Genomic DNA, 23,654 nt, shown 5'->3' with positions numbered 1-23,654 from the left:
ACTGGCGACTGAACATGCTGACAAGAACCAGAGTTAAGTAACCTTCATGCGGAATATAAGGTCATGGTGAAAAATGCTTGAAAAGTCGTTGTTCTCCACGAGCGCCAAAGGGTTGCTGTGTCCAGTGCAGCTGCTAGTGCTGTGGCTCCTGCCCCACCTGTCTAGTCCGAGGCCGAGCAAGTTACTCTTAACATTGCTGAAGGAGAGGATCAGATGGATACAGACCAAGTTGCTCCTGAAGATGGACAAGCCTGAGTTTATTAACTCTGGTGCTCGTATAAGCTTAGCTCATGGTCATCTCCTTTTATTTTTGTTTCATTCATTCCTCGTGTTGTGTCCGAGGTAGTATCGTAAATACATTTTTTGTTGGGTCCTTGCGCCGCTTATGGGGTGGTGCCTAACTGGTTTAACTCAGTCAGTGTGCTGACCAGACTTCCTTCTAAGTTTGAAGTACTTCATTACATTGTGAATATTTTGATAAGTCCTTGTATGTGGTAGGTAGTGATACTTTTATTTTTGAAGTACCTGTTTTTATGAAGTAGAATTTTTCTTACTTGTATCTTATGACCCGTGCCTTCTTGGTAGGAGTTTGTATATACTTTGAATCCAACCATGGATGGCCAAGCCAAGGAGTGATCAGTTTCTTAATTGGATGAGTCATCTCTTACGGCGTTGGGTTTTTAGTATGGCGTAGTCTCCCTCTTTGCCTTAGTCTGGTGTTTTTTTGGGCTTGACTGTTTTAATAGTGTCCAGTTTAGGTTACGCTATTCCTTCTGGTTTAGTAGTCTGATGCCTGACTCACTTATTTCTTAACCATTTTTCGAAGGGTTATATCTCGTTTGAGTATTTCTTTCCTTAGCCATAGGAAAGTTACTCAAATATGGATACCTCTTGTTATGGCAAGACGTCATCCGATTTCATGATCGTGATGGCATTATGTTAGGTATTTCCCGTCTTAGGTATTTTGGGGTGTCCCCTGCTTCATCTTGCTTAGTTAAGTCAGATAACATTGCCTTATGTCTTTTTCCGTGTCGGGCAGTTTAGGCATTTTAACCGCATCATTCTTTTGTAGAATGGGTGGTGTGGCTAGCACCGTGGCATAATCTTGATGGGCTTGTGGTATAATGTAAAAAATGTTTTATCACTTAGACAATATGGAAAAGAGAAAAATAAGAACGATAGTAATTAGAAAAAAAAAAAAACACAAACAATTAAGTATTGAGCGAACAGAGACAAATATATGTGAAAAAGGAGCAATTTTATTATTCTCAAAAGAGGGTGTATGGACCCTTAGTATATTTGGATAAGTTTTCGCGACCATTCTACAAGTAGGGAATAAACCCGTTCTTCAAAAGCTAAGCTTTTTATTCAAAAGATCGTTTAAGCATCAAATGTTTTTTTAGGCATTTCGATGTTTCGAAGACATATTGATCATTTGCCTTTTAATTTGAGCAACTTGTGTTTTCTCCTTTCCTTCGCGGTGGTCGCGAGGAGTATATAGGACGACTTATCTTGAGGTGTGTTGATATGGCGAGGTCTTCCTTTGAGCCATATCGTCTGGGCTAAGTTCTTTTAGCTTGACGAGTTTGTTTTCAGTCCGAGGCTCCAGTTGGAGGTAATCTTGTCCATTGTAGGGTTCGTCTGACCCTGGGGGTAACATGTCCGAGGTTAAAACTGCCTCTCGACCCCTGAATTCATCTGCTAGGAATACGCCTGCATCTGCTGTTAGATCACCAGGAGCTGTTTTCTTAGTCTTACTGTCCGCTTTTCCTGGGCCGTCATGCGCCGGGAGCATTGGTGTGACTTTTTCATGCTGTTTGACATACTGCTGGTTCGGTGTTTCTCCCCATTGTGTGAAATATTTTGCATCAATCGTTAGAGACCTTTCATGTCCTTCATTGTTTTGTGGGGGAGTTTCAGTGCCACCTCCTCTCTTAATTAGCGACCAATAGGTTCCAAGTTTATTGGGTGTATTGACCTTTCCTTACTTTTTGCTTGACGTTTTAGCTTTTTCCCTTTATCGTAGTTTCTCTTGACTTCGACGAGAGGGGGTCCGACCAAGGAATCTACAGTCGTTTGTATTTCTATTGCTTCGTGAGATCGAAATCTAATCTCGAATTGATTGATTTGAGCCTTCCATTTGATGATTATTTCATTCTTGTCATCATGGTATAATATAAACTCTTTCGAAGTTTTGGTAATGACATTCGTAGTGTACTTTTGAAAGTATTTTCGCCATTAATGTGTAGCGTATACCAGTGATAGCATGATTTTTTCTTTTTTGAGTAGTTTTGTTCTACTGCTTTTAGCGCTCTTTTTATGGAATGGATTGGTTTTTTTATATTTGCTTCCGTTTGAGTCATTACTGCACCGATCGAGATGTCAGTAGTGGTCAAGCGAATGTAAAGCCCTTTGCTTGCCTTTGGCTCCCATGTGGTTGGGGATGTAAATAATTGTTCTCTCACATGTACCCCATCATTTTTTTGACTCGGACTCTATCCTTTTATGATAGAGGGGACTCTGCGAGGTGCATTTTTGATCTTCCTCCCCGAGGATGATCTGCTTGTATCCAGAGTAACTATCCATTAGGGACAATAGTTCGAGTCTGGATGTGATGTCCACATATTGCTCGATATTAATTCTATGGGTTGGGTGATCCAACCCCTGCTCTCCAATATCGGAGAAGCTCTGTAATTGTCATAAAGGTTTTCTGGATGGCATGGAGGACGAGGTGGATGCATCATCCAAGCTTGTAATTTTAGTTGTATCTTCCATGTAGATACTGACATTCTTATGGCTCTCCGCCCTTTTCTTTGTTGCTTTGGGTGAATTTACTTTATCATCACTGTTTTGTACGTCCATGTTGTAACAGTACTTGGCCTCGTCCGAATCTCTTTGGATTTTGGCGATTCCACTGGGTGTTGGAAACCTTAGTTTCTGATGATATGTCGATGCGATTCCTTTAATACCATGGACCCATGATCGCCCGACAATGGCAGTGTATGGCGAAATTACGTCCACCACACAGAATATAGTTAGGGTAAGGACTATTCCCACACGAATCTCCAGGGTTTTTTCTCCTTTCGGGCGAGACATTGAAACCAAATATGTTATAGGTGGACGGTATTAGGCATTCATCCCACATTCCCATTTGTTTGAATGTTTCATAAAATAAAATCTCAACAGAGCTTCCTTCGTCTATTAATATTTTTTTTGGCATGGCCCATGGTAATACCTTAGGTCTTTCTTATTCTCCCTAGTGTTCGGGGAGTGCAATGGCCATAATGACCACTAACGGGTCATTGTGATTTCATCCATTGTCTGGTGCTTCGGAGGCTGAAAACGTTATAGGAGTTTTCATCCAATTCTCCATAGGAGGTTCTTTTGATATACTGAAGACTGCATAACCTTCGAATTTCCGCTTGTGGATTCTCCATGTAATGTTTCCACCAGGCGTGGGGGAAATGGTTTCCGAGTGCGAGATCGTATTGCACCCCAGATACTGTGCTTCGGGTGGTATTTCCACACGATGTACGGGTGGTCCTGGCAGTGGTTGGATCGCTGGTTGTGTGATGTACTCCTGAAGTTTACCTTCATCGATCATGTCTTGCACCATTTTATTCAGAACTCTCCACGAGTCTGTTGGGTGGATATATGCTTTCTTGCACGATAGGGGAGATTGTCCTACTTCTTGCACGACTTCCGTCAATTTTTTTCCTTCTCTCCTTCATATTGCTTCTTTGCACATTACTTCAAGTTTGCAAAGTCGGTCTTGCAACTGATCATCAATATACCTTCTCTCGGCCTTCTTTTTTTGTCCTTATTCCCTCTCGGGTGAGAACGAGGTCTCGGAATGACGATACCTTGATCGCCCTGAATCCTCTTCGGGATGCTCAGTGTGTGACAACATGTTAGAGCGAGTTTACTTCTCTCTCTTGGTCTCTCCTCGCCTGGGATTTGCAACCGTGAGATTATCGGTCTCGTAGTTAGTTCCGGTTCGTCCTCCTTTCTCCTTTGTCGCTTATGTTTGGGGTCTATATCAGAAGACCCTTCCGAGGGGTATTCCTCCTCGTCTATGACTCTCCTTTTCCCGCTGGGAAACCGTTCTCCTATTTCCTCATTCAAGGTATTGGGGACATTAACTCGCTCATTATATTGCAAGTTTTCGAAAGGATTCTCATCCTCAGGGGTTTCCTCCTTCATAACGGTTGGCACCTTTTTTCTCGTTTTGCGTTTCAGTTTACCGTTTCTCTGTTCTAGTCTTTTGTTACTCCTTTCTACCTTTTCCATCCTATCATCATGCGCCTTTTGTTCCTTCGGGATGGTGCCGATGGTTGTCGTGGTGCCTCCAAGATTGGAAAGATTATCCTTCTTCCTTTCATTGTTCACTATTTTCTTTGGAAAACGATTCAACCTCCTGGTTGAGGTTGATGGATATCATCATGTCCTTCGAAGGGATTCCCTTCTTCGCCAGAACTAGAATTGTCCGTCAGTCCTTCCCGATATTGGTTATCAGGTTGTCCCTCTCCTAGGAGTGCACCGTTGTGCATGGGTTCGCCTAGCTCCATATCGTATAGCCCTTCGGGTGGGAGTCCACCAGTTTCTCCTTGGCTCGTACGAGCGGATCGCCTCGTCACCATCGCCTTCCCTGCGACATGTGTAATAATACTTAATTTGTCTCTTCTTTCAGAAAAGTGGGACCCTAATTTGCAGGTCATGTGCAATTAATAAGTCATAGCTCAGACTGGACAGTTCTAGTACATGAAGACTTTATCTTTTGGAGACGTACGAAAATATCAAAACATTCCCCACGTGCATAGAGTGATGGTGATGGGAAAAATGTATCTTTCTTGTCTCTTTTTTCGAGACAAATACCCTTCTCTACACATCACGTCTCTATTTGGGGGAGATAATATCATGATGACCTCAGCATATCTTCGTTTTAGGAAAATATCTTTGGATCTTTTGAAACTCTTGGTTTTCAACAAACTTTTAGTTTGATGACTGATTATTTACTCATTAACCCTTCCCCTTGACTTAGAGTTGGATTTCTAAGATGAAGATCTTGGATTATTTTGGGTTTCCTTTTAAAGATGATGAACATCAAATGCAGCTCGTCTTTTTGACTTTCAAAAGGTGATATTTTCACTCATGAAACCCACTGACTATAATTCTTTCCCATCCCTTTCATGGAGGATATCGTTCGAGCGGTGCTTTAAAGTGCTCTAGACTCCAGTTTCACTCCGATCTTCAACTCTTTTGAGAATCTTAAGGAAGATATAATGAATTATAAAAAGATGAAAATTTCAACGAAGATCAAAGAAAAAAGTGTATATTTGTCGATTTTGAGGGTCTTCAGAATTTCATTGATCATGTAGATCGTGTTGGATCCAAGATCTACTCATGAATCTTGACAGAACTCTACACACTGGTATGAAATCCACCTTTTTAAAGGGATTATGAAAATAATATAGAGTTGTTACTAGGGAGGTAGATTATATCTTCATACCTCCCTATTTCTAGGGTCAAAATGTAGTTGCATCTTTTCTGATGACTACACCCAAGAACATCTAAAGACTAGAAAGCTACTAACACTCAAGATTCATTCATAAACAAGATGTAAATGGCATAGAAGTAAAGATTGACACAAGCAAATAACGTGGTTCGGCCATGAAGACCTACGTCCATGGGAAAGAAGATGTTTTATTTATTTATGATTATAGGTCTTACCCTTGAAGGAGCTATATATCTCTTAGATTTCTCACCCCCTCTCTATATAGATCTTCCTCATGAATTCTCTATAGAAATACCATCTAAGATTACATAAGTTGTCCATCTCCTTCTACATGGACTGGTATTTATAGACAAAATAAGACTCGTGAAGGTTTGTCCTCGCCGAGTATATGGAGTTTGTCGTCTATCTCCCCAGGACTTCGAACGAGCTTCTATAATATCCCTCATGATGGTACGCTGGATTCCTCTTTGAGTTATCTCGCTTTGTACACCATCGTGCTGCTCTTCTCAGGTAACCTCGTGTTGCATCACCTTCGGGCTATAGTATATGTCGTAGGATCTCTTCTAAGATGTTATAGACTCGTTCACGTCTCTTCTGATTCTTCATAAAATGTCCTCCTTTTTAGATTTGACCGTCTGAGTTGATTAGACCACTCCTTACACACGTCCTTCATGTAGAGTTGTAGCCGGCGTCTCGATGCAGACGAAATTACTTTCTGGATTATGATCTGGTACTTATTTGTTATCGTCTCATCATGAGATCATCCCTTGAGATAATGACACGTGGCGATTGCGTAATTTACCCTCACAAAAACAAAATACTTCAATAATAAAATACGGAAAGTAATGGTGTTAAGAATAAATTTCTAAAAACTTGGATAACACTCAATGAGAACAAAAACAGAAGACAGAGTCACTTGATCACAAGCTGTTTTTAGCATTATAGTTCACCGGTACGACTCAAAAATGACTGATGCCTATACCCTGTGGTGAAGTTGTATCAAAGATAAAATCGCCCATTGCAAGCACTATAAAATATCGATGACACGAAATTTAAATCAATGACACGAAATTTAAGAGATCATACATGAAAAAAATAAAAGGGATAGTAACCTCTTCTACACACAATTTGGAATTAAAATATCGATTGGCTTATACAAGGGAGAAGAGAGAAGGTCGAGAATAATTGTGTATTAAGTGCCAAATAATTAGAAAATTATGTGCATTAAGTGCTTAATATGAGAGAATAAACCAGAATTAAATGGAGAATAAATTTTCATTAAATCAAAAATTTTCAAAACGATAAAAAAATCTAAGCAAATAATTGCACATTATATCGACATAAATATAAAACGGAAAGAAAATAAATCTCATCAGACGCCCAACACATTAAAGAAAAAATTTAATTTGATTTTTTTTAAATAGTAAAGGAAATAAATCAAAAAAAATTGTCTTGGTTGACACATACCCACAGCCCAACCCGAGCCCGGACCGTCCAAATTGATGGAAAAAGGCGTGCGTGCTTCGTACCGAATCACCGCACATGTGTGAAATATTTGGTTGCACCAACCAGCCACCAAAAACTATTCCTCGCGCAAAAGTTTGTATAACCCAACGACCACTCTTAGGCTGGAAATATTCTATATTTATGGAGAGGTATTATCTTTAGTTTCCACTATATGGGACTAAAGGTTTATTCATGAATAGTAAAAATGATATGGTGCACTTGGAGACTCTAAGATTCTAAGTTCCATTCCCACAAAAACTATAAAACAAAAAAAATAAATCTTAGTTCCTCAAAAAATCCCCCACATTAATGAAATACTAATAAAAAAGTCAGAAAACCGAAAGCGAAAAATACCACTATAGGAAAGAGATGTCCATAAGGTCTGAACTTTTGCTTAGTGAGAAATTTCCCAAACTACTCTAAAATTGCCATCGTTTGGTGTAATTCGCGATAATAGACACGCGTGATATCTCTCGAAGTGTTGTCAAGTTCGTGTCGCTCGGTCCATTTTGGCCCTGGACATATCCCGTTTCTGAGAATACTCTAGAGAATCAGCTCAATTTTCATAGTAAACGACCCACTTCCTTATTTAGATAGGAGAATTTCATCAAGAGTGTTTATTGCTAGACCCCATTCCAATCCTAAATTGAAACTATAAAACTTATTGAAACTTATTTAAAAGTCATCCTCCACATGCAATTACACTATCACGTCTGCACCATAAGGAAATGACAGATAATGAAATTCTCTGATAGTGTTTACCTTAACCCACCACACATTTTGTCTCATCTCAAACCTTAATCTTGGGATCTTTAGTCAGCAAGGTTAACTATCCTTTATGGCATATTTATTAATGAGCATAAGCTCCGTCCTCTTTGATGCATTACTAACTATGTCCTTGGATAAACCTTTCTTCAAAGGGTCTGCGATTCTCTTTGGTCTTTATCCATTCAATGGAAATAACGCCTGTTGAGATTAGTGTTTTCATGGTATTGTGTCTCTCGACAAATGCGATAGACTTCCCATTATATATGATTGTTGTTTTTAGCATTAGGCATTGCAACTTGATTATCACATTGTATAGATAAAGTTGGCACAGACCTATGCCAAAGAGGAATGTCTTCTAAAAAGAATCTTAGCCATGCGGCTTCGTCTCATGGTTTATCTAACACAATAACATAAAACTAGTAAGTGGACCTTGCTGTAAGAGTCTAATTGTTGGGATCAACCTAAGTTCACATAACTTAAAGCTTCCGCTGGGTTACACCTTGAGTGTGCTACTACTTGGTGGTTCGGTTTGATAGAACTTGATACGCGAGCGCTTCGGTATCCGGTTACACAAGGGACTTTGAGGATAGCACTACGCCATCTTCTTTCCTAATGTTGGTGATGAATGGTTCTAGCGAAGATAGATAAGTATACTAATACAGTTATCGCTTGGTAACGGCGAAGGATTCCTTGATCAACTCTTTTCTTTATTTTTGTCTTCTTATCCATCTTATAATCCACCCCCTTTTGTTTTATCTTATTTTTCTATCTAAATAACATATCAATTACACAGCTCTCTGTGGGAGCGATCTCTTACTACCGCTATATTACCAGTTAATTAGTGGGAAATATCTCAATTAATTTGTTGTGGTTACACACGCATCATAAGATACAATAAGTTCCCAATAAGACTTCTATAGTAAGTCTCATCAACCTTTCTTCCTCCATCATCCTTCTTGAGTTTCTCATTCACTACAAGTGGTGTAGATATGGGGTTACAACCAAGCATACCAAATTTCTTCAACACCTTTTCGGCATACTTGCTTTGAGAAATGAACAATCCATCTTCACTTTGGTGAACTTCAATACCAAGGAAGTACTTTAGCAAACCCATGTCACTCATCTCATATTTTATCATCATTTCTCTCTTGAATTGTTCAATCATATGAACATCATTACCTGTAAAGATAAGATCATCAACATATAAAGAAATGATGAGAATAGACGTACCTTGTGTTTTCACATATAGTGTAGGCTCATTCATGCTTTTGTTGAAGTTTTTCCTTTTGAAGTAACCATATATCTTACTATACCAAGATCTTGGTGCTTGCTTTAGGACATACAAATCTTTCTTCAACTTGTATACCTTGTCTTCTTCTCCTTCCACCACAAAACCTTGTGGTTGTTCTACATAGACCTCTTCATGGAGTTCTCCATTCAAAGATTCATATTTTACATCAAGTTGATAAAGTAACCAACCTTTCTAATGGTGTCAAGACGAGCAATCGGTGCAAAAGTATCAATGTAGTCGATGCTGGGTTGTTGTGAGTATCCCTTTTCCACCAATCTTGATTTTTTCCTTTGAACCGATCCATCCATATTGTACTTCATCTTGTAGATCCACTTCACACCAATAACTTCTTTGTCACTTGTCCTTGCTACTTTCTCCCATGTATCGTTCTCGTCAATGACAAAAACTTCCTCTTCCATAGCTTTTATCCAAACCGGTTCTTTTAATGCTTCTTCAAAATTTTCCGATTCAATCGTACAAAATTTACATGTTTCATACACTTCGCTCAACCTTATCATCTTCTTTGGAGGTGGTGTTGGTGATGTTGATGCACTAGTACTTGGAGATGCTCCTTGTCTTGTATTTGGTGGTGTTTGAGGTAGTTCTTCCTCATTTTCTTCACCTTTTCGATTTCATTTGTTGCTGACTTCTCTTGCTTTTCATCAACAATAATGGTTCTCTTCTCAATTTTACCTTCTTCCCAATTCCATAAAGCTCCTTCATCGAACAAAACATCACGGCTTGTGATCATTTTGTTGCTCTTCAATTTATACAACCTATAACCTTTTGATTGGAAGCTATATCCAAGAAGTATACATTTCTCACTTGATTCATCAAGCTTTGTTCGCTTCACCTTTGGAATTTGAGAATAACACACACTACCAAAAACTTAGAGATGTCTTACCGATGCCTTTCTCCCACCCATGCTTCAATTGGAGTTTTATCCCATACGACTTTTGTTGGACACCTATTCATCAAGTTGACGGCTTCGGCCCAAAACACTTTAGGAATACCCTTCTCATGAAGCATGGATATCGCCATCTCCATCATGGTTTGGTTCTTTCTCTCAGAAATACCATTTAGTTTAGGAGTATAACCCACGGTTAATTTCCTTTCTAATAATTCATCTTCACAAAATTTATCAAACTCTTTGTTGTTGTATTCTTTGCCTCTATCACTTCTCAAAACTTTGATGTAGTTAACATTTTGATTTTCAACAAGGCTCTTGAACTTCTTGAAGATGCTAAAAACTTCGGATTTTTTCTCATGAATTACACCCAAGTCATATGACTAAAATCATCAATGAATAAGATAAAGTATTTATTACCTTCATGAGTTGATGTCTTCATTGGTCCACACACATCGGTATGTACCAAACCAAGTAGTTCTTTTGCTCTCCATGCTACACCTTTTGGGAATGGTCGGCGATGTTGTTTCCCAAGTGCACAACCTTCACACACTCCATATTTGTGGTTGATATGTTATGGAAGTCCTTGCACCATGTTCTTGTTTGAAAGAACCTTGAGACTATTGAAGTTCAAATGCCCAAGTCTTTTATGCCATAACCATGTTTCATCAATGGTTTTCATCCTCAATGCAACATTCTTCTCATTTTCAAACACAATTGGGAAGCTCATATTCTTCTACATCTTGATACTCTTCATCACTAGCCTCTTGGTGTTGTGCTTCTTGTCATAAATGGCGCAATATCCATATTCAAAATGAATCGCATATCCAAGCTCCACAAGTTTCCCGACACTTAACAAGTTTTGTGCCAAATCCGAAACATATAACACATCTTTAATGTATTTTGCTCCATTGATTGTTTGCACGCAAATTGTACCTCTTCCGTTAGCTTGAACCATGTTTCCATCTCCCATCTTCACAAGAGAGTTTACGTATGTATCCATATCAACAAACAAGATTTTCTCACCAGGATATATGAGTTGTACAACCACTATCCACAAACCACACTTCTCTTTTGGGAGTCACCATAGCACTTTGAAAAGCATAAAATAAATTTTGGTTTTCTTCTTTCTCTTCCTCTCTGCCGGCTTGTTCTTCACCTTTTTACCTACAATCCTTATCCAAATGTCCATACTTCTTGCAATGATGACATTAGGGTTTTTCTTTGTTCCAAAAATTCTTCTCCAAATGACCATTCTTGTTGCGAAAATTTCATCTTGGTGCTTGTGAAGAATCACTCTTTGTGTAGTTTTTGGAGCTTGCTCCTCCTTTCTTCCATTTTCCCTTTCCTTCGTAGTTAGATGAAGTATTACCCTTGAACTCTTTCTTCTTTATTGTTGAATTTTTTGAGTCCAAGTTCATCTTTTATTGAAATGCACTTTTAATTGAGACCATAACTCTTGTGAATCCAATGTTGAAAGATCTCTTGTTGCTTCCAAAAGCGCCACAATGGGTTCGAATTTTTCCTGTAAGCAATTTAAAATCTTCTCACAAATTCTTCTTTCTTCCATCTTCTAACCACATATCAATATTTGATTAACAATTTCAATAACTCTAGAAGAGAACTCATTCAACGTTTCATTATCTTTCATATGTAGATTTTCAAAATCTCTTATATATGATTGAAGTTTCAACTCTCTTACCTTCTTGTTTCCTCCATACTCCTTTTGAATAATATCCCAAGCTTCTTTAGCTTTTGAAAAATGAATTACTCTTGGTAGAATAGTGTCTCCAACTCCTTGTTGGATGTACATGGATTCTTTAGCATTCTTCTTCCTACTCTCCTTAAGTAAATTCTTTTGGTCTTAATTTAGAGTTGATGTATCTTCAATTTTATCATACCCACTTTGTACAATCTCCCACATATATTGTGACATGAACAAAGTATTCATCTTGATGAACCAAAAAGCATAATTTTCTCCATGAAAAATTGGGATTGATGGTTGTTGAATATATAGATTTGAGTTGCTAGAACTACCCATTGATTTGATTTAAGTTTGATTGAAAAATTGGGTTTTTGATTTTTTGGATCTAGATTTTGAGAAATTTATTTTTGCTGATTTTTTGATTTTTGATTGATGGGTTTTGATGGAAATCCTACTACCAAGATCAGATTCAATTGATCTTGCCTGTGATACCAACTGTTGTTTGTTTTTCGGTGATTAAAAGATATGATTTTGATGATATTTGTTAATGGAGAAGTGGGAACTTGATAAGTTCTTCTCACTCTCTGTTTTCATTAGCATAGAAGATGATTCATTAAATTCTCTTTCTTCATTTGGTAAATATAAGACCCAAGAAAAGAGTTACATGTGGACTATTCTTGTCCATACAACTTCCACTAAAACAGACACGATCCAGTGTCATGACAATAAACATCTGTGGCATGACACTACTGGAACATGAGGAGCGAGAATGGCTCCTGGATGGTTTCGATGTTTTAAATGTGATCCAGTGTCATGAAAATAAACCCATGGGGCATGACACTACTGGAACATTATACTAACTCTCAAAAAAACCAATTGGAAATGAGTGGAGTGGCTCCACACCTTATATATTAAGATTCAGGTTAAGGAGTTAGCAATGTGGGACTATCTTATAGTTTCTACAACATGCTTCCCCTCCACGTGTAGGGCGGAGGAAAGCCACTACAACATGGACCTCTGTACGGGTGGACGGGTATCCCTTTGGGTCTACTTCTCATTCCACTCTCATACGGGCCTAGCTCTGATACCATGTTTAAAGTGTGTGGGCTTCCAACTCAAAACCAATTGGAAATAAGTGGAGTGGCTCCACACCTTATATATTAAGATCTAGGCTAAAGAGTTAGCAATGTGGGACTATCTTATAGTTTCTCTAACATAATCATCGAGATGGTATCTTGTTGTATCGTTATTTGTTGATTTCTCCCCGCTATCAGCGACGTTGTTTGATGTCGATCTTCTTGTTCGTCAGTTTCTTGTTATTATTGTAATTCCATTTCTAGTTTCGATGGAATTGGATCGATATAAAAGGAATTAGATTGTTAGTAGTGATCTGAAGTAGATCGGTTGATGAATTCTGTATCATCGATCTGGTTGGTGCAGCGGCACCGCTTGGTTTCCGGCAACATTGTAGATTTTTGCATCTTCAAGTCTTAGAATTATTATCAGGAAAAACAAAAAGATAGAGATATATGAGAGAGAAAAAAAAATAAAAAAGAAGCAATCATTAGTGTTTTATAATTAAAAATTCAAGGGGAGACGATAAAAGTTCCTTTTTTCCTTTTATCTGGTGTAGATGGAGATGTGTCTACCTCTAGACTTAATTTGATGAGTTTAAGTTGATGTGTTACCTTAAGTTTTAAATCGGAAAATATTTTCATCTCTCTACTTAAAGCTCTATTCACCATTCAAATGCTAGGTGTTGCAAGAATGTTGGTTCATGGTTTTCAGCCAGGACTCATCGTTGGATAAAAGGGTTCATCATTTGAGAGATGTAGGATTTAGATATCCTGAGCTGTGAGTAGAGTGGTGTTTTTGTGCTGTTAATAGCACCACCAGTTTTAATTATTGTTTTTTTTTTTTTTTTTGTAGTTCGTAACTTTTCAAAAGTCTACAACATAGTAATGGGTCATAAAGTTTTTGTTTTCCCTGTGAGTATTCCCAGTTTTGCATTTTTATTGTGAATACCCATATATTAACCTTTACCTCTCGTTTGACACCGAGTGCATTTCTCTTATGATCCCCATATATGGACCTTTACCTCTCTGTTGGCACCTAGTTCCCCACCATCCTAAGCCACGCACTATCATTGACGATGATTAAAGAGCGCCGGATAAATTGTCAGCCCTGGTATCCTTTCCTACTTGCACAAAACCATACTCATTTTCACCATGAGGTATGAGATACCCAGATACGATACCTTAGAGTTCCTAATTAATTCCATCAATAGTTTTTGTTTACGATTCAGTTGACCATTACCACATCTATATTTCCTACCATCCTAAATCACACATTAATTTTGACGGGCCGAATCCAAGGGCGCATGAAAAATTGCCAGCCCAGCAGCCGTTCCAAACCTTAATATTGCTCCTCTGTTGATTTCCTATAATAACCCAAAACACATAGAAACAATCAGAGTTAGCAATTTTTTCTTTCACCCCCGGTTCAGTTCTGAATCTCTTCCTTTTATTCCTTATCTCTCCGATCTTCTCAACCCCAGAACCTAAGTGCTAAAATCATCTAAAGCCCATTAGTCATCCCCACCTACATATTATTTTTGTTACCCTCTCAAGCCCAGAACCTAATTGCTAAAATCATCTACAGCCTATTAGCAATCCCACCTACATTCTAGTTCACATTCTAGTTCTGTTACCTTCTGATTTACTGGACATCATTCAAAACCCAAAGACTCATCAATTTTCTCATCTTCTAATCTCAACTTTAAATATGAACCATGTTTTAGGGCATACATGAAAATTTCGGGGCATAATATATAAAGACAAAAATAGATTATTAGATAGTAATCTTAAAAACCCCTTATTCATATACTTTGCTTAATACCAAAACTACCCTTACTTATATTTTTATTTTTTAAAAAAGTTTAAATTTAAGTTTTTAAAAAAAATTATAATAAATTTTTTTTTATTTTAAAAATAAAAACTTTAAGTTTTTTAAAATAATTTTTTTGTACTTTTTTAAAAAAAAAATAATTTTTTTAATATTTATTTGTTCACAACACACTATTTTAATTGAAGTATTTTTTAGAAAAGAAATCAATTTTTTTCTTTTAATTTTTTTTTTATAAAAATAGAAAAAAAAACAAAAAGAAAACAAGTTTTAAAAAAATCAAAAAAATTAAAATTTTTAAATGATAAAATAAATAAAAATATGTAAATTAAAAAATTCATTGAGGGAATCTAAGTAATTACTTATCATTGAATACCCCTTATCACCACACCCTAGTTGGGTTAATCATTTCGTATGCCCTAAAACATGGTTCTTAAATACGAACATTTTGGTCTGGAATTGCCAGGGCATCAATAACCCAACCACAATACAACACCTAAAAGATATAATCTCTTTATACAAACCCAATATACTATTCCTTTCAGAAACTTTAGCTAATGATAGACACATGTCAAGCCTAGCTCAGTCCCTTCAATTCTAAAACCTAACCTCAGTCCCCAGATTTGGTAGAAGAGGAGGACTATGTCTCATATGGAACAACCTAAACATTCAAGTGCTAACTCAATCCCAGAGTTTCATCCACATCCTTGTCACTCCACAAGGCCCAGCACAACCTTGGCTCTGCACAGGAATATACGGTCTTCCACATCCAGCGGCAAAAACTGATTTTTGGTAGGATTTCCCAATATTTTTTCCCAACACAACCAACTCAACCTCATGGGTGTTGATAGGGGATTTTAATGAAGTAACAAACCAATCGGAGAAGAAAGGGGGAAGACAAGTCAACTACAGCGAGACTTAGCCGTTCCTCATAATGATAGATAAAATGGGATTCATCGACCAAGGATTTCGTGGAGATCCATACACTTTGACAAACAATCAGCAGGGCCAAGACAATATATTAGAAAGATCAGATAGAGCTCTTGCAACCCCATATTAGCGCATCGCAAATCCTCATGCTACCGTCATTCATCTTCGGAGGATAGCATCCGATCATGCACCCATCCTTTTGCGCACCAAAGCAATTGAATGGCAGGGACAAAACAATTACAAATTTGAACATTTATGGTTAACGCACCCTCATCTCAAGCAAATTGTAGATTCTACCTGGACTCAACAAAGTGACGATGAACCTGCTCTGGACCTTCAGCTAAAGATAATCACCACTAGAACACATTTGGGAATCTTCCAACTCTATTTCGCAAGTCAACGACGCAAATACAGAGGGCACGACATCCATGCGCCATTCATAATGGTGAGGAATTAGCATATTGGCTAAATCTATAAAAAGAGGTACGGAACCGACACCTAATCTTACTTTAATGTCATGCCACATTGGAAATAAAGATCTAGAATACAATGGCTCCAATCAGGAGATAATAATACGACCTTCTTCCACACAAAATCAACCATACACCGAAGTTGCAGCAACATTCAACAATTACAAGATCAGCAAAACAACTGGAATTCCGATAAAGATCAAGTAATTCAGATAATCCTGGACCATTTCACAAATCAATACACAGCTCCGAACAAAATAATAAATGAAAAGCTATTTCAGGAAATAACACCAAAATTAAAATCCACACAATGTGATTCTCTCACAGCAGAAATCACGGTGCAAGAAATCAAGCAAACTTTGTTCTCCATCAATTCAGAAGTGCCCCTGGGACGGATGGTTACACAAGTAAGTTTTTCAAAGTTTTCTGGATACCACTCACACACAAATAATATCTATGGTTCGAAGTTTTTTTAATTATTTAAATTATCCACCCTCTCATGAACCACACAAAAAATACGTTAATTCCAAAAGTGGACCACCCGACAAAACCATCTCAATTCAGACCTATCAGTCTCTGCAATGTCTGTTACAAAATCATATCAAAAATTTTGTTCAACCGCATTCGACCCCTTATCCCATTTCTAATAAGCCCGTGTCAAAGCGCCTCTCGTCCCTGAACGCTCAATTCATGATAACATCGCAATTGCAAGAGAGCTATTCCACTATATCAAAACCTCAGCCATCACCAAAGAACCCAAAATTGCTCTTAAGCTAGATATCCAAAAGGCTTATGATAGCCTTGACTGGGGTTTCATTAAAAAAGCCTTTACCAAATTGGGATTTCCGAAATTTTTGTTGACTATATCATGTTATGTATCATCTCAGTCACCTACTCCATCAACATCAATAGCACCCCTCATGGTTTCATCACACCAACGAGAGGCATAAGACAAGGTGATCCCATATCTTCATACATTTTCATTGTATGTGCTGAAATTCTATCAACAAATATTTCCAAATTGGAAGCCAAACAGATGGTTCGAGGTCTCGGAATATCACAAAAGCACCGCCCATATTATATCTTATGTATGTAGATGATATTCTAATCACCTACAGATCTTCCCAAGAAAGTAACATCCACCTCCAAAAGATGCTTTAATCTTATGGATCATCAGAAGGACAATTAATCAACACATCCAAATCAACAATCATCCACCATCCGAGATTACTGCCAGAAGATATAAATACTCTACACCAATTTTAAAACATGCCAACCTCTTCAACCCCTCCTATATATCTCGGAGTCCAATTAAAACACGGGAGAACATCCCGTCATATCTTCGAACCTTTGCTTCAAATGATAGATCGTAAAGATAAATGATGGATGGCAAAATGCCTTACACATGCCGGAAGGTTAGTTATCATTAAAAACTCCCTAACTCCAACTTCCAACCACCTTATGCAAACACAAATTTTCCCCACTCATGTCCAGAAAAAAATCGACCGAATTACAAGGAATTTTTCTGGGGGCATGATTCCTCTGTTAGAAAACTGCACCCTTTAGGATGGAGCAAACTCCACACACCGATATCAAAAGGAGGTCTCGGAATCAAAAAAAGTAGCCATCACAATAAAGATTTACTCATGAAAAGATTATGGAATATTCACGATCAACCGCGTTCCATCTGCACCGGTATATACAAAAAGAAGTACCTCCAACATCAACAAATTTTTCAAGGTACGCTCACCTTTCCTTCTACTGCCAGCCCACAATGGAAGCAAATGGCATCCCTTATACCTTTTGTAAAACAACAGTTATTTCATCGCATAGGAAATGGTTTAGACACCCCCATCCAAGATAATTGGATACCTCACTTTCCTAACCTTGATCCATCCCATTGTTATCCTATCCAAACCGTGGTTGATATAATTGACCATATTAATCATAATTGGAGACATGATCATCTACACAACCTACCACCTGATGCAATACCACATATTATAAATATCCACCTTCCCCTGGACAACAACCCAAATAAAATTATCTAACCATATTAAAAATCCGGTAAATATACCGCTGCTTCTGGATACAACTGTTTAGGCCAACAAGATAACCATACAACCTTAATGTAGCGCCCCCTAAGCTAGCAGCTGACTAATCCAAGAAATTAACTAAATAAAGAGGCACTAAGAATCTAAATTAAATACTTAAACATACAATTAAGAAATTTGCTACAGAAACTTAACCCAAAAACTAGCCCCGCTCTGAAATATATATATATATACAAGAATTCCTCTCAATGATACATATAAAATAGTCATTTGGTTTACAAATAGAATATACAACATAATAACATATCAGGTACACACCCGTAAGTCCAATTCCACACCGAAAATAAAGCACAAAAGTAAAATAACGTAGGAGCGTATCCGATATACCATAGTTGGAAATTCTCATTTCCCAAAGACAATCATAAAGACAAACAAAGCATTACAATTCCTTTCCAGGCAATGGAAAGATTAAAAGAATCAACAGTACTTTCGGAATTTAAAATAAACAATGCATGGAATACATAATCAGGAAATGCATGAGTTTGTTAAGCAAACACTTGTATAAAAGAAACAACAACAATGGTTGCAAAAGAGTTGAAGTATTCCCACCTCTTTTGATAACAAGCCTCGCCTACCTCGAGATCCACGATCCACTGTCTCATCCTTTGAATCGATCATTGTTAATAACTAATTGTTAATCACACAAGAAGTTTAAGAATCTAGCCAAAATTGCTCACACAAGAATCATACAAGTCTATATAAGGTTTACTAATTCTATTAGATAGTATCTATAATCCAATAGCTAAGTCTTATAAACATTTACACTTTCATAGAAGGAACCAAAGACTAATTCAGAATCCTTATGAGTCCAGTCCATAAAAGTAGGAAAAGTAGCCCTATGTCTCAGTCCATTAAACCAGCCCATTAACCTAAGGCCCAAGTATTCAGGTTAATCTAACAGTCAAAGGGTTCAACTAACAGTCCACGTCCGTCCAAGGTCAAGTCCAGGGTTAAACGGTCAACGAATCAAAATCCACCGAGTCAAGTCAGGTCAACTGAGTTAAACTGATTCAACTTATTCAGAAACCGAGTCAACTAAACTAACTCAAGGCCAAAGCCTTTGCAAAGGCCAAAAGCTGAACTGCACCTCATGGTGCAACACCAAAAACTCTTAACTCTATAACTTTAACTCAAGTGAAACATCAAACTAATAATACATCAATAGAATTAATCAAATAAACTTCAGTCTATTCATAAGCAAATTTCAGAATGAAATTACAAACACAATTACATCTTAATTACCTGCAATTGCAGCTTTAGGATTTCACAACAAACACTAACTATAGTCCTACAACTATCATCTCATGCAAACCTTCAACACTCAACATAACTCTCTAACAACAGCATCATTATCACTTCAACCAATTCCATACAACATTCCAAACAACTTGTTCATAACTAATCATATGGCTTCATTACACCACCACTACCAAACTCAGTTCATGTCCCTCAATGAATTTCCAATCAATCTGATATCACCGGATATAACCAATAACATCTCAACTCCATCAAAAACACAACATTCATCACAGTACATACTCATATGTAACACAATCCTCACCTGCACCGTTATAGTTCACTTCCAGACCAACTCATCAACACTACCAATTCAACCATCCTTAACTGCCACCACCTATTATATACACTTTAGATCTAACACAAACAACACCAGCCACCAACAACACGTCTCTAACAGCCACTGGTATCCATTGCACCTTCAGAGCAATTCTCTAAAGCACAATTCAGTTTATATCCATTACTTAGCACAAGTATTCAACAAATGAACCGAATAACTTACTAATTTAATTCAGAGAAATAATTACCTCAATTGGTTCCGCTTTAGCTAATTAAGATCACTTATTATTACTTGAATTGATTCAACAGGCCATCATCTTCCATTAAATTCTTAGTAGTAAGGCATATGATTCTAAACTCCTTGCTTTGCTCATACTACAACCAACTCAACATTCCTAACAATTCCATCATCTTCTTATTTACCAAATTAAATCCCAGCTTCTTCAACTGATTCAAATCACAACCTCAAAAATACAATCAAACCCTAACTATCGATTTAAGTTATACTTCAACCTCAAACTCTAATTCAGGTAAAACCCATCTCCAATCCTATCTTATTCATCATTAATTGACTCTAAATAATCCTCTGAGAAACCCTAGTTATTCGATTTACCTCCTCTACTGAGTTTGAATCAAAACCTGATTCAACACCACTATCACGAACAAATCATCCAACTAGTCCTTAAATCTCTTCATAACCTTCACCGAATCGAATTCCTAAACTTTATTTACAGAACCATAACTTCGTTACAAGGACAACTTAATCTTCTTCTTCTTCAGAGCTAATCAACATCAACACCACCAGAAAAAACCATACCATGAACTCTTCCTGCATAACTCGATCTCAAAATCTTAACTCGAGCAATCAATCTCTTAAGTCGCAGAGAAACATAGAAAGAGAAGAAAAAATAAAGAAAGAAGAAAATAAAAACAAATGAAGAAAGAAAAGAAAGAAAACGAACTTATCTTCTCGGTTGGGTATTGAAATGACCACACCAAAATTACAAGACACCCGTTGGAAATAAGGGCATCCACACAGTTATGTTGCAAAATTACTATTTTTCCATTTATATTTTATCCGATGATACATTCTTCGTACGGTATCCGCTTAACACGTTCGAGTAGTCCATTCCGCATAACTTTCCGATATATATCCAATGGGAACGGTTTCGTATCTATATCGTTGTTGGATTAATTTCTAATAATTAATGTTCGTGTTAAAATAATCGAGTTATTATTGGCTAAAACGTCTCTTGACTAGTCTGATGACGTTGACGAGCTTGAGGGTCCTTATATTCTCCCCACCTTATACATTTTCTTCCTCGTAAATCAAACCATCCTTCTGGTATTCAAAAACTCCCTACCTTAAAGAATAATCTCATCTCTTGCCTAAGCGTAAACTACATAAAACCAAACACAAACCTAAATGGCTTTGTACAGCTAAAATTTGTGGCTCTAGGTTGAAAAAACCAATTTCTATTTTATGTGACGTGTATCTCTAATTACGAAGGAGATTCCTACGAATCTTTCTGAGTGAAAATATAATTATCGGTTTCCTAAAGAATTATACTAAACTTCTATGACCGGTCATCTCTGAATGCAGTTGCCATGTCAAGGTTGGCCAATCCCAACAATGCCTTCCTATGAACAGAGAAAACACAACCTTCACTATTCTCCAGTGCTAGATTAACTAAGTATTAATTTATTAATATTAATTAGTCTTTAGCTTTTATCTTAACTAATGTAACCTAACCTTTTGCGTTGTAAAATATGAATAGTTCACATCATTTTAAGAAATTTAATCATCAAAATTTTATTTTATTTATTACCTTTTACCAATGTAGGTAATTCCAATTCGATTTTATGTCAATTTACAATATTTCATAATTTTAACTTAATGTACTACCATATATAAAATTTTCCAATATTATCTATTATAAATTTACTATCAGCCTAATTGTTCGCATACTATTATTACTACTGCGGATATATTATTTCATTTTAGAAATTCACTTAGTCTAGATAATTTGTAATTAATTTGGTTTACGAAACTTACTCATAGATAAGTGCAAATAATTTTTCATATTATTTAATCATAATTATTATTTTTATCGTTATATATCCATATTGAAATTTTAGTTAAATTAAAATCAGTATGATACTGATTGAGAAATGCTAACATTACTTATCAAAATTATTATTACTTTTATTATCATTTATAATTACTATTATAATATTTTTATTATTAACTTTGATGGTCGAACTATGATCTAACTATTCTTACAAAATATTATTAAGTCCCAAAAATATTGTTAACATTTATGTAATTATAAATTCCTTACTTTTCATATAAGTCAATGTGTTCGGTAACTTTCTATGTGATTTACAAGATCTATCAATAACACTAGTCTTACTATTTTTTATAATATTATATTGTCTATTGTTCATACTTTTTGATTAAGTATTTTTAAATCCTTATTATCTAAAGTTATTGGTGTACCCTATTTTTTTTTTCCTTCATTATCAATTCAAACAAACAAATCAATCAATCAATTAAATAAATCTTTTAATTATTAATAGCTTTTAGTGATTAAGATTTATCTCACAAACTCAACCCAGTTCTGAACTAATCTATTTCACTAACTGGCACTGACTATTTCTATCATTACCCATATAAGATCTAATAGTGAGCTCTGATACCAACACTGTAGCGCCCCCTAAGCTAGCAGCTGACTAATCCAAGAGATTAACTAAATAAAGAGGCACTAAGAATCTAAATCAAATACTTAAACATACAATTAAGAAATCTGCTACAGAAACTTAACCTAAAAACTCGCCCCGCTCTGAAATATATATATACAAGAACTCCTCTCAATGATACATATAAAATAGTCATTTGGTTTATAAATAGAATATACAACATAATAACATACCAGAAGTTAACCAACTAACAAACTCAATTCCTCGAAGCCTTCGCTGCGCAACTCTGATCTGTCACTGAAACTAAAAGTGGGAATGGGTGAGCACTTTTTTTTTACTCGGTAAGAATATTATTGCGGTGAAGATCGATCTGGTGACATCAAAAATTCATCAAAAATTCCCTTTTAGGGAATGGGTGAGCACATCATCCCTAAAAGGGGTGCCTCGTAGGAATAACATTTAACTTTTAAGAAATCATTGGCACGATTTGGAAAACAATGCATATTTTCCCAAACATTAAAAGATAATAAAACCACTGAAATGAACAATCATGTATATGGACCTAAACTTCTTCTTTAGTTTTTGCGGTGACATTTACACACCTGATAACTTTCTGCGGCGATATTTACACGCCGTAATATTGATGGCCGTACCACCTAGATAGTCTGTGGGTGAATGTACACACCCGTAATATTGATGCAAATTCCACACCGAATAAATCACAAAGGTAAAATAACGAAGGAGCGTATCCGATATACCATAGTTTGAAATTCTCATTTCCCAAAGACAATCATAAAGACAAACAAAGCATTACAATTCCTTTCTAGGAAATGGAAAGATTAAAAGAATCAACAGTACTTTCGAAATTTAAAATAAACAATGCATGGAATACACAATCAGGAAATGCATGAGTTTGTTAAACAAATACTTTTATAAAAGAAACAACAACAATGGTTGCAAAAGAGTTAAAGTATCCCACCTCTTTTGATGACAAGCCTCGCCTACCTCGAGATCCACGATCCACTAATTCATCCTTTGAATCGATCGTTGTTAATAACTAATTGTTAATCACACAAGAAGTTTAAGAATCTAGCCGAAATGGCTCACACAAGAATCATACAAGTCTATATAAGGTTTACTAATTCTATTAGATAGGTTCTATAATCCAATATCTAAGTCTTATAAACATCTACACTTTCATAGAAGGAACCAAAAACTAATTCAGACTCCTTATGAGTCAAGTCCATCAAACTAGGAAAAATAGCCCTA

The sequence above is a fragment of the Papaver somniferum genome, chromosome 8, assembly GCF_003573695.1.
Source record: "Papaver somniferum cultivar HN1 chromosome 8, ASM357369v1, whole genome shotgun sequence".
NCBI lineage: Eukaryota > Viridiplantae > Streptophyta > Magnoliopsida > Ranunculales > Papaveraceae > Papaver > Papaver somniferum.
This window is presented reverse-complemented; position numbering follows the sequence as displayed.